We start from the raw sequence: 12,815 nt of genomic DNA on the forward strand, positions 1-12,815 counted from the left end.
ACGAGCGTTAAAGTCACCCATACAATGAATATCACAGTCAGTCATATAATGGGGGTTGTCTAACAACCACTCTTCTAATTGATCAAACAGGGTACATGTTTGTACTTTCTTATAGAATGTTGAACCTTCTGGTGGAACATATACAGCAAAAAGTAAAATATCTCGTTCGGTATTCAACATAAGCGTAAACAGATAACATTTGATATTGTAATAGGTATCTCTGAACAGTATTGTGACACTGAATTCCATATAAACATGTAGATACCCCCCTGAAAGCCGTCCAAAATTAGACAATTTATGAGCTTTACAAAAATACAAGTGAAATTCAGATAACTCTGGTTTTGTGATCAGATTATCAACAAAGTCTCGTATAGGCATATTAGGTCAAACTGACCTAGGAAGGCTAAGAAATCTGAGTCTGAATCTGAGTCTCCATGAAAGGAATGTAAAGGGAACAAAGGAGATGTTATCGTAGAAGTCACTACGATTTGTGTCATCACGAGGCGTGTGTTGGTCATCCGTGTCATCAACAGGTGTTTGTAATTGGCTACAGGCCCGGCAGCTTTCGTATTGTGATGACATTGCAGGAGCGCTTCTTGTTGTGGGTGTAGGTGTGGGTGCGGGTGCCGACGTCGTCCGGTTGTTAACAACAAAGCTGACGTTGTTCAGGCGTCTCAGTGTTCACAGGCCGCCGTCATATAGCTGGAATATTGCTGAGTGCGGCGTAAAACTAAACTCACTCACTAACTCACTCACCTCTCTGCTGAAGACCCCAGTGAAGCAAGTCTAGGTTTTCTTCATGGTCAGGGTCTGAATCTCTCAGCTCAGTGACTGGCGCCCATTTCCGTGTATCTATTTGTTATGTGTACTAAAATCTATAACATAAGAGAACAACACAACAGAGAATACAACAGATAAGGTGCTTAAGTGTAATAGCAATCACATGCGACACTTCGGACATGTCTCACGCACCTTTCGCACAGGACCACTCACACCTCACACATACGCGCACAAACGATCTCTGAGGGACACGCTCCGAACACACACACACACACACACACACACAAAAAACACACACACACACACACACACACAAACACAACACAACACAACACAACACACACACACACACACACACACACACACAAAATAAAATAAAATATAATACGGAAACAAACCCAATGCATATATTAGTATATGATATATTATCAGTGACGATCAACTAACAGTTGTATGAGTTTGTTTATGAACTTCTTATGCAATTATATTACTGCATATCATATGTATGCAGTGGCTTGATAATGATGTTTTAATTGCTCTTTGCAATATTTAATCTACCCGTGTGTATATACGTGAATGTGTATAGAAATATTTATTGTATATTTTGTTATTATTGTTACAGTGTCATGCTATAGGTGCCCACAGAGACATACTGAGGAACTAAATACATCTCTCACGACCCGCCGCCTTGGTCATTCTAGATTAGACCAGCACAGGCTGCAACACAAACGCTTGCACTCGTGCAAACACCAACGGACGCACGCACATACGACAATTTAATTTGTCGAGTTAATATAATCCGTCATACAACAGAAATGGTATACCCAACTGGCTAATAGTGCCAGACAAGTATTACGGACGGAGCGATAAACATGGCCACTTGAATATCGTTTTCTAGGTTAAGGTGTTCTCTGTCAATGGGCGAATGATTCTACTGTGTCAACACGAGTGATTTGACTAGCCATTACTGTACGAATATAACAACCACTGAATGCTTGATAAGCCACCGAACAGAACGATACTGCAGACACCATGGAGTATTGATCCCGCCATTATGAAGCAAGGGCATGTTGATCTGACCCGACATTGAATGAGAGGGGGTGTATCTGGGAGATGTATGACCTACTTTCTAATAATGACTCGTGCCCTTGTTTTGTCACGTTTACCTACACAAATAAACGATCGTGAAATCGTTTATCACATAGTACCTTCCTCTCCTGCAAACCTTTCTCCTGGAGGTGAACTCTCATATTGAATGGAGCTGTTTTTACATCTGTTTATCTTCATAAAATATATATAACATTTACGATTACATTTCTGATAGACAAAATATTGTCCTTGACTTAAAGTCAGATATACGGTTATACAAATTAAATCTGTGACAATTTTGACAGAAAGAAATCACTCCACTGAAATGTAAAGTGAGTGAGTGAGTTTAGTTTTACGCCGCACTCAGCAATATTCCAGCTATATGGCGGCGGTCTGTAAATAATCGAGTCTGGACCAGACAATCCAGTGATCAACAGCATGAGCATCGATCTGCGCAATTGGGAACCGATGACATGTGTCAACCAAGTCAGCGAGCCTGACCGCCCGATCCCGTTAGTCGCCTCTTACGACAAGCATAGTCGCCTTTTTACGACAAGCATGGGTTACCAAGATCAATTCTAACCCGGGACCTTCACGGGTTGAAATGTAAAGGAAGCCCCAATGAGATGAAAGGTTAGGAACCCGAATCTATCTAAACTTCATTTAGGGGACTTTGCATTACAGAAAGATCTGGGCGGAAGTGAACATATGGTTGAGGGACATTGAGACAGGCTATCAGTATCTACTATCACCTCCATTGTCACTGATGCAACCGAACTGGCGTCTTACCCAAGAGACCGGACACCGCCGAATGAGGTTATCTGTGTCACGTTGACAATGCCCACCTGTAAGACATTATCTACACCCGTGTTCTACTCAAGCCACTGAGAGAGAGAGAAACGTTGGCACTCACTGACCTGGAAATCCCTAGGGGACGCATTTCGAGTCTGTACTCGTTCTAAGTATAAGGTTGATGAAATCGTTTATCACATAGTGCATTCCTCTACTATACATATTGTTCTCCTGGAGGTGAATTCTGCTTTCGAATTGAGCTTTAAAGGCCAGTTTTTATATAATATACATCTGTTTTGCTTTTATAAAATATACACATTTGCGTTTACATTTTTGATAGACAAAACTATTGTGCTGAAATATATAGTCATATGTACGGTTGAAAAAAGGACATCAATGAAATGTATGAAAGAAACAAATCTAGACAAGCGGACAGTAGTATAAGGACCCCAGGCTGTGATTTATTATATTTTTAGAAATTATCATTTAAACTATTATTTTTTACCTTAGAGTATTTTTTAGCAATATTCCAGGGTTGGGGATACCAGAAAAGGGTTTCACACAGTGCACCCAACGTCTGGCGAATCAAAACCGGTGTAGCAGCCCAGAATAACCCCCCACCAGATTATACCAGTGTTTAATTGTGTGAGAAGTACAATAAAATTATAGTAGTATCCTTAATCACTTGTTTTCTGTAGGGGTATAATCTGGGCTAGGGGGGGGTATACTATAGCCTAGTTCAGAATATACCCCAGGGTATAAACTAGGCTAGCCCAGATTATACCTGGGGTATAGTCTTGGCTAGCCCAGTTGAACCCCGGGTATAGTCTGGAACAGGGGTATACTCTGGCCTGTTACACCGGGTCTTTGCGTGACAGGCGAACCATTAACCACCACTCTACCCCACCACCATACATTAAACAGGAGCTCTGGTGAGGTCACATAGTCGGAAACCTTTGGAAACTCTAGACGTGCTCCATTTAGGGCATAGCATTACTGCAAGGGCTAGTAAGTGCTACTGTATGTATGAGCCCATTGGTGTGAAACGTCTTCTTTGTGTCAGTCGTACACCAAGACGTTGGTACCTAAGGCTCGGTGTTTGGAAATGTCTGTTGGCTAACGTTCCAGAAACCATATACGTATTATATTGAAACCTCAATGTTTATGCATATTGTAGCGCCCTATTCATAAATCTCCTTTCCATCTCCGCCAATGCAAGTTAGGAGTTCCAAACAGCAAATAGCAACTCGCGGAACAGTAATTCTCTCAATTATTAACATTATGTAGGGAATTAATTTGTGCGTATTTCGTACGGTAACGGCTGCAGCCTTATGACCGGTTTGTGAAAGATAGCGGAATCTGCCGAAGATGTCCGGAAATCAGATATCATGGTTTTGAGCGTAATCTGCACACTAATTACATAATCCGTCACTTTCTAAGTATTATTAATGTACCACATTGTATATTTAATATGAAAAGGTCTCATTTGTATACTTATAGAGTAAATCAACCTCGAAACAGATTTTATAACGCAATGAGTTATCAAGACACAAGTTTCAGAATTGTGCGAGAAAAGGACGGTTTATATAGGCGAGTGAGACCACCACTATCGGAGCGTGTGTCTGGTTGACACTTCTGAACATTGATCGCTGATAAATTCCGGCTGATCTGTCCAGTCAAGCTGTCCCGTTTGGTACACGTTCTATAAGCGTGGGGCTCCCGATGCCTGGCGCTCGGTGGAGTTCCGTTCAAAATTGGCCTCGCTGTAAAGCGCAGCGCCCTAGGGTTTACCGGTCCACTCTGGCTTCTGAATTTCTAAAATGGGAAGTTGGGGGTTCTCAACACTGATTTGTGACGCTCCAATACGGCACTGCAAGTGGCAGTCTGCCAGACTTTTTACCAAAAGAGCTATATTACTTAATTGTTTAATGCCACCTTTCACTTTTTATGTATGTTTGAACATCTTGTTTTCACAGATTATAAAGTATTTAACACTGGGATCAATGAACAAATTGGCCGGTGTGGTCTGCTCGTTGACCCATTTTTTGTCACGTAGACGCACACATCTCTGAGAGTGATATCTATTGTGTTGGATCTGATCACTGTGGCAATTACATATACTGAACAAGAATGAAACTTTCCGTATCAGTAAAAGACATAATAGTTAGTGACTGAGGTTTGAGCAGTATTTCACTTACCTTATGTCAGCTTGATGTTGGAGGGAGGCCGGAAGTGACGTTGGTCTGTGACGTTTACGTCTTCTGTGACCCGTGAAGGTCCAGGTTAGAATATTGATCTTTAGTAACCCATGCTTGTAAGAGGCGACTAACGGGATCGGGTGGTCAGGCTCGCTGACTTGGTTGACACATGTCATCCGTTTCCAATTGCGCAGATCGATGCTCATGCTGTTGATCACTGGATTGTTTGGTCCAGACTCGATTATTTACAGACTGCCGCCATATAGCTGGAATATTGCTGAGTGCGGCGTAAAACTAAAATCACTCACTGACGTTTTCTGTTAAACCCATGAACAAGGGTGTGGTGCTGACAAATTTACTAGTCAGGCCACACATTCTTCAGCCAAGTCTTACAACAATGTACCGTATTTCCTTTTCAACGGACTTCCAGACCCAGCGCTTATTAGAGGTCTGGCGCTTATTGGAGACCCGACGCTTATTGAGATATGTGGCACCTTTAGGAATCCCAACTTAAAAGACGCCTCTCAAATGAAACGATTACATAACATCCATTAACCCGTGCCATTTGGGGGACAGGAAGTTATGACTAAAGGGACCATTCCTTAATATATCTGTCCAGCTCTCATTGTAGTCAATATCAACCCCGGCGCTCAAAGGTCGTGGTATGTCTCCAGGTCTCATTGTAGTCAATATCAAACATAAAGGCCGTGTTTGTTAAACGCCGCAAAATTCAAAACTAAAATAGTCGGATCGGGACCATACAATCTCATGATCAATATTGTGAACAGCGATCAAAGCAACGTGACACGTAATGAACTGAATTTTCATTTGATAATCTCCCTGGGGACCTATATTCTAAAACGACCGCAACCCACCCCTACCCCTTACCTCACACACACACGGTATACCTTGTCACTTGCAATGTGATGGAACATTTATATACTAAGCAGCAAAGGAAACGTCAGTTTGAAATTTTTTCCTTCGCAGAAACTGATAACTGTAAACTCATTTAATGTTTTGATTGTATATTGTTGACATCATCTCCAACTTTACCTGAGCAAAGACATTCTGAGTTTGCTCAGAATGGAACCCAGGAAATGGTCTCAAAAACGCAACCTGATCTCGGAGATGGTACGGTGTTCTCCATGTTTTTCATACAACTCATGCTGCACGTGCTGTTCACAAGGACCAGCCCTATAAAATGCACCCCAAACCTGGTTGAAACATTCACATTACAACGTCAGCAGGATGCCCCTTCTCACGACAGCTCAGAGGAACCAGGCGCAAGGAAGACTTGAAGCTGGCCACACTGCACAAGCCGTTGCCAATCACTTCCAGGTCAACGTTTGGACCATCTACAGGCTGCAGCAAAGTTTCCGGGCCAACAACACTACAAATGATCGCCCCCGTACTGGCAGACCAAGGGTGACCACAAGACGACAAGACCGCCATGTTGTGCGACAGCATGTACAGAATCCCTTCGTGCAGGCATCCGAAACAGCACGCCAGACAGTGGGAACACACGGAAGACCAATCAGTACTGATACAGTACGCCGACGTCTTAACAGCGGGAACCTCCTTAGACCTTACCGTGGACCTATCCTCACCCTTTGTCATCGGCGTGAACGTCTACAGTTTGCCCTACAACACCAAAACTGGCGATACAGGCAGTGGAGAACTGTTCTGTTCACAGATGAGAGTCGGTACTGCGTATCAACTGCAGATGGCAGAACAAAAATATGGCGTCGACGTGGCCAGCGTTACTAAGACCAATGTGTTATGGAAAGAGACTTATGGGGAGATGCAAGCATCATGGTATGGGGTAAAATAGGCCTGAACCAGAGAGTGGGTCCTGTGGTGTTCCAGAACCTTGGTCCAAGGAGAGGAGGCGGAATCACAGCGGTGCGCTACATCGACCAAGCTCTCAGACCCCACGTCATACCACATTTCGCACGTCACCGGAACAACATTTTCCAGCATGCTAACGCCCGGGCCCATACTGCCAGAGCTACACGGGACTTCCTACAGCAGAACGGTGTCAACATTATGCAGTGGCCAGCCCTTAGTCCTGATTTAAACCCAGTTGAACATCTTTGGGATGAAATTCAGAGAAGACTGAATAATGTCATACCAAGGCCGAACACAGCCGATTTATTGCGCCAGGCCTTTCTCAGAGTATGGTTCAAGGTGCCAATGGCCTTCATCAATCGATTGGTGTACTGTGCTGCAGTTATTGCCGCTCGTGGTGGTCACACTAGATACTGAAGTCAAGAGTCTGAATGGACTGCAAACGTTCACGTAATGTCTTGAAATTGTGCTGAGTTATTCATTGATGTATCAAGATATTGTACACAAAAAATGTTTTTGATCCGCTTATTATGTCCATTTCTGTAATGATTTGATTGCAGTGCCTATATAATTTTGAATTCGTACTGACGTTTGTTTTGCTGCTGAGTATATTTAGTGATGATATTTATTTTGCAACATGAAGTATGCCGTTATAGTCAGATTGTGAAATCAGTCATTTCGTGAAATACGTAAGATGGTCAGCGATTCAACTATCCCACCTGCTCAATCTCTTTCTCCTGGGTTAACCTTTGCATTCTCTCTGTGTGATTTTATGTGCAGTGATATTGCAGTGTTGGAAAGGCCATTTATACTGATTTTTCGTACGATCTTTCCCATGTATCCGACTAAGACATGTGTTTCGTGTTTCTGAGAGTCGGGGCCACAAAATGCGTTTTGGCGATTTGTTTCGTGCATCACGAACATTGTCAATCATTATCAAGCACATTTACATCAAATTTGACTGACTGAGTTTGGTTTTACGCCGCTTTTAGCAATATTCCAGCAACATCACGGCGGGGGACACCAGAAATGGGCTTCACACATTGTACCCATGTGGGGATTCGAACCCTGGTCATCGGCGTGACGAGCGAACGCTTTAACCATTAGGCTACCCCACCGCCGACATCAAATTTGAGGGAAACGTCCAAACCTATTGATATGGTCAATAGCGAAATGGCTGATCCGCTTAGTCATTTCACGAAATGACTGATTTCACAATCTGACTGTAACATATAAACGTTATCGATACCAGTAGCCTGTGTCATCCAGCCATTTTAGCCATTTATCACCCAGCTTTGTGGCGAAATATTTTCTGAAGAAAGAGACCATTGAAAGAGACTCTGCACACTAGTTAATCAACTGTTTATTTGCAAGATACGAGAAATCAAAATGTTATGTAGCTGAGGATTCCATCGTGACGTACTGAGGTCACATGTTATTTTACGACTTCCAGCCGTTTAGAATGAATCGATGATTATCTTTAACTGAACTGTTACCACACTCAACTGGCTTCATCTGTTCAATGAGTCGAGATACCATTGGCCATCTTTGATAGTTTCTTGGAAGACAGATCTTGTCTTGAGACGGTCATAATATTTCCTGACCCGTGGATGGTTTTGGAGAAGTTCCCCGTCTCTTAGTACAGCGTAGATGTAAATCTACACAGTCAGCAACAGTCAACCTGAAACGTATATTCGAGTCAGTGAGTGAGTAAATGAATGAGAGAGCGACTGACTGACTGAATGAGTGGGTCAGCGAGTAGCTTCTGGGTGAGTAGTACATGTATAGTAATACGCGACACTGAATTTCCATCCCACCTTCAGATGTAACATCGAGATAGAAAATTGGAGTTATCTCCCCTGGTGGATGCGACCTTTTTTCTTTTATACTTGGTGTAACCTCCAACATTAAAGTACAGGGTTAGTGAATTCCTACAGTTACTATTACAATTGAGTTACAGTATTAATGTAATAATTTGCTTAAATGTTTTATAGGAAGTGCAGCATGAATAAAATATTTAAGTTTATCACATATTGTTAAACGTACAGGGGCTCGTAACGCAAAAATCTGGCATCAAGGCACATACTGTCATCAACGGGGTCTTACCACTATATCGCTAGACCTCTAAATCAGTCATTTCACGAAATGACTGAAAATTTTAGTCATTTTGCAAAATGACTGATTTCACAATCTGACTGTATCATATATAAGGATTGGGGTGTGAAAAGAGCCAACGATCTGACTGGCTATAAATATAATATGTCCCATCAGATTGCTGGGGTTTTTCAGTGCGGGGCAGTTCAAGTCCAAGGTCGTCAATGGCGAATGGGCACGACACAGGCCTGTATGCTATGAATACATGCACGTCAACTTATTAGTTAGGTGTAATTGTCTCCGTATCGCGTTGATAAGTGCCATAAATTCAGCATGTTTTGGTGTATGTCGTTCGTGTATACGGTGAAATATACAAGAGAATCGGTGAGTTAGCGATGCAAAATCCGAGCAGGAATTTTGTCTCGGAATCGAGAAATCACGATTTTTCGAGCTTCCGAAGACCCTAGATCCAAAAATACTGCTTCGATTTTTGTGCTGTATGTCTCATTTTGTAGGTAAATCTATTGGCTTGAAATGTGGGCATTTTTTAATGGGATAAATACAGTGAACATTGTTGAATTCGCCCTGAAACGAACGTGGTGTGTTGACCTCGTTAAGCCCCTTTCCTTTTACATGGTGTTAAGACCTCGTTGGTGACAGTATGTACCTTGATGCCAGATTTTTGCGTTACAAGCCCCGTGGTTTAACGTGTGCTGAAACTGAATGTACTGTTCAAGCAGTTTCAAATCCAACCCCAAAAATCCCCAGGCAGGTCATAACAGAATATATACAAATGAATCAAATTGAATATTATTCCTCCATTCAAATGTATTGTACGACTCAAATATTCTACTGCTTCGAAATATAAGGGTAAAGTCAGCTAAAATTTATGGCAGATGCTCTTGTCTCCACAGAGGAAGTCTCTCCCTGCCAAATCTGGTCGAGAGATAGTCAAGGCATGTATTCAGCTTGTCTCTCATCCTCGCCTGTCTCTCCTCTATTTCAGGCTCGCTGGCTTGGTTGACACATGTCATCGGTTCCCAGTTGCGCAGATCGATGCCCATGCTGTTGATCACTGGATTGTCTGGCCCAGACTCGATTATTTACAGACCGCCGCCATATAGCTGGAATATTGCTGAGTGCGGCGTAAAACTAAAATCACTCACTCACACACTACAATTGAGAATGCATGTGCTGAATCACGACCGGATTCCCACCATATATTTCACCTAAAATCATCTTGTATTGATGTAACCATGTTTCCACACAAAACATAAATATTGTTTGTTGTGGACAGGGTAAGTATGTTTTATCAGTACGTGAGCACGAGGAGTGAAATATGACAGTTTACCTTTAATGAGCCAAATGACCCTGACGGAGCGAAACAGGGGATGCCAGTATGGTGTCATCAGCTCCGCCATGGCGACTTGTACCCAGGGGGAATCTGTAATCGGAACCTGTGCTTTTTCGAGATGTGGACTGGCTTTTCGGAGATCACCTTGACCTTTGTTCCCTAGAAGCTTCTGTCCTTCGATAGCAGTATTTAAACGGCTATGGATTTGATTAGCGAGGTCGTAGTGGCGACGATGACGAAATACACAAGCGAGGACCGTGACCTATATCGCGATACTAGTTTATTAAAGGGACACTGTTTAATAAAACTGTAGATGTCAGTTTAAACACTGTTTTATGCATACAGTTGTTAGGCGTTAAAAGCAACTAAAACCACGAGTAAGAGCCTCTCAAGACAGTCCTGATGAATTCGGGATTCCGGTGAGTGATGTTTTACGCCGCTATTAGCAATATTCTAGCAATACCACGGCGGGGACACCAGAAATGGGCTTCACACATTGTACCCATGTTTGGACTTGAACCCGGGTGTTCGGCGTGACGAGCGAACGCTTTAACCACTAGGCTACAGGGTCTAAGTGTAATAACAATCACTTACGCACTCCTCGCACAGGATCACGCACGCCTCACACACAGGCGATCTCTGAGGGGCACACTCTGAACAAACACACACACGCACGCACGCACGCGCGCGCGGAAACACAAACACACAAACATATGCAATCACGAACGAACGCACACACATATTAAAATTTGCGTTGTCAGGTTAATATACTACTCACACTTTGATAAAGATCACAAAAATTTACTTAAAAATATGAAATTGTATCCATTTAAAACTGGATAAATAATAATAATATGGTAACCCCTGTTTAGGTAGAAAGCCACTTTATTCTAACCTTATGCACTTGATACATGAGTAACCATAAAAATGGTTTTCATGGCACCAATCAACCATTTTGCAAATAAACAACACCTTTCAATAGCAGGTATAGTTTCCACAAGAAGCAATGACATACTGAAACCTAGGAACCATGCTTACAATAAGTTTAGATATTTAAACCAAATTTGGCCCCACATAATAGTTTTCTATTGAATCCATGATTTGATCCTTAGCAAAATGTGAATAGTATATATAATCCGCCATATAACTCAGACGGCATACGCTATTGGGTACAAGTGCCAGACAAGCATAACGGACTGAGAAATACACATAGCCGTTGAAGGACGTTTTCTACGGCACGGTCTCGTCTGTCAATGGACAAATGATTCAACTGCATCACTGCACGAATACTGCAACTTAACACTTGATAAGCCACATATTTCAAACCGAACGATACTGCTGACACCACTGAGTATTGTCCGTCATTATGAAGCAGGGGCGGGTTGATTTCAGAGGGAGGGTATTTGGGATGTGAACGGCCACCTTATAAAGACTGGTGTCCAATGACGGGGATGTTTACCAAGGCAAACGTACTTTGTACATCTAAGTCTCACCCCGAGTCGAAGCCTTTCTTTACGTTAGTGTAAAGTTTCCACGTTTCATTGTTAACAGCATGGATCTAAATATACATAAATGTACATGTAGGTTGGTGTAAACAGTTACACCCGTGATCTACTCAGGTCACTGAGACGGGGAAACGTTGGCAGTCACTGACCTGCAAATCCTTAGGGGACACATTTCGGGGCTGTACTCGTTCTGCTGACTGTCTGAGTTTGGTTTTACGCCGCTTTTAGCAACATTCCAGCTACATCACGGCGGGGAACACCAGAAATGGGCTTCACACATTGTACCCATGTGGGGATTCGAACCTGTGTCTTCGGCATGACGAGTCAACGCTTTAACCACTAGGCTACCCCACCGCCCCTGTACTCGTTCTAAATACATTTGTATAGGGTCGATGAAATCGTTTATAACATAGTACATTCCTCTCCTCCAAATCTTTTTCTCCTGGTGCTTGATAGTCCTGTTTTATACAATCCACATCTGTTTTGCCCTTATAAAATATACCTATTTAATTACGTTTACATTTTTGATAGACACAAATATTGTCCCTGAAATATACATTCATATATACGGTTGTATACAGGAAATTAATTTAAGATTTAACAGAAACAAATCTATCCGATGAAATACAAAAGAGAAATTTTAATTTTCAAGACTGACTTTTATAAGACGTGCCCATATTCCCCGCTCTGCATATCTGGACAGGCCAAAGAGCTGAACAGGGGATACGTTTCTGATTGTCGTCTGCACGGATTTTTCAGCTCAAACGGTTCAATTGTCAGTCAGTGATTTTTCTCGAGGGTGTCAAACATATATATTTTGGTGTTTGCTACTTTGTTGCTACTGAAAATATTCCGACTTTTAATAAAGACGTCATCCAATAAGTAATCAATCCTGCCCACAAAACCAGTGGTTGGCATTTTGAGGTAGGTTTCTCAAGTCTGGGTACGATAAAACTCTAACTATCAAGTCATGTCCTACCAATAAAGTCGCTTCTTGCAACAAGCATCGGTTGCTGGCGCACAGTTCGAACCTGGGATCCCCAACTGACCGGAGAGAAGCAAGCGCAGCATACCCTGGGGACCAGTCTGGAATCCCCACCGGTCACACATAAACATTGTGTATGATCAATAATAAACAGCAAACAAAGAAACATC

The 12,815-nt window shown here is 42.4% G+C and overlaps 1 long non-coding RNA gene across 1 annotated transcript; it reads right to left on the bottom strand.

Annotated features, from left to right (window-relative positions):
• Positions 1-8,054: 8,054 nt before the first annotated feature.
• Positions 8,055-10,416, bottom strand: LOC124289411. Its single transcript, XR_006901683.1, has 2 exons — positions 10,153-10,416; positions 8,055-8,388 (listed from the first exon to the last, which is right to left on the bottom strand). It is a non-coding gene; the product is annotated as an uncharacterized LOC124289411 (long non-coding RNA).
• Between the last annotated feature and the right edge of the window lie 2,399 nt (positions 10,417-12,815).

Source organism: Haliotis rubra, unplaced genomic scaffold (assembly GCF_003918875.1).
Source record: "Haliotis rubra isolate DU_JTF1 unplaced genomic scaffold, ASM391887v1 Scf44, whole genome shotgun sequence".
Lineage (NCBI taxonomy): Eukaryota > Metazoa > Mollusca > Gastropoda > Lepetellida > Haliotidae > Haliotis > Haliotis rubra.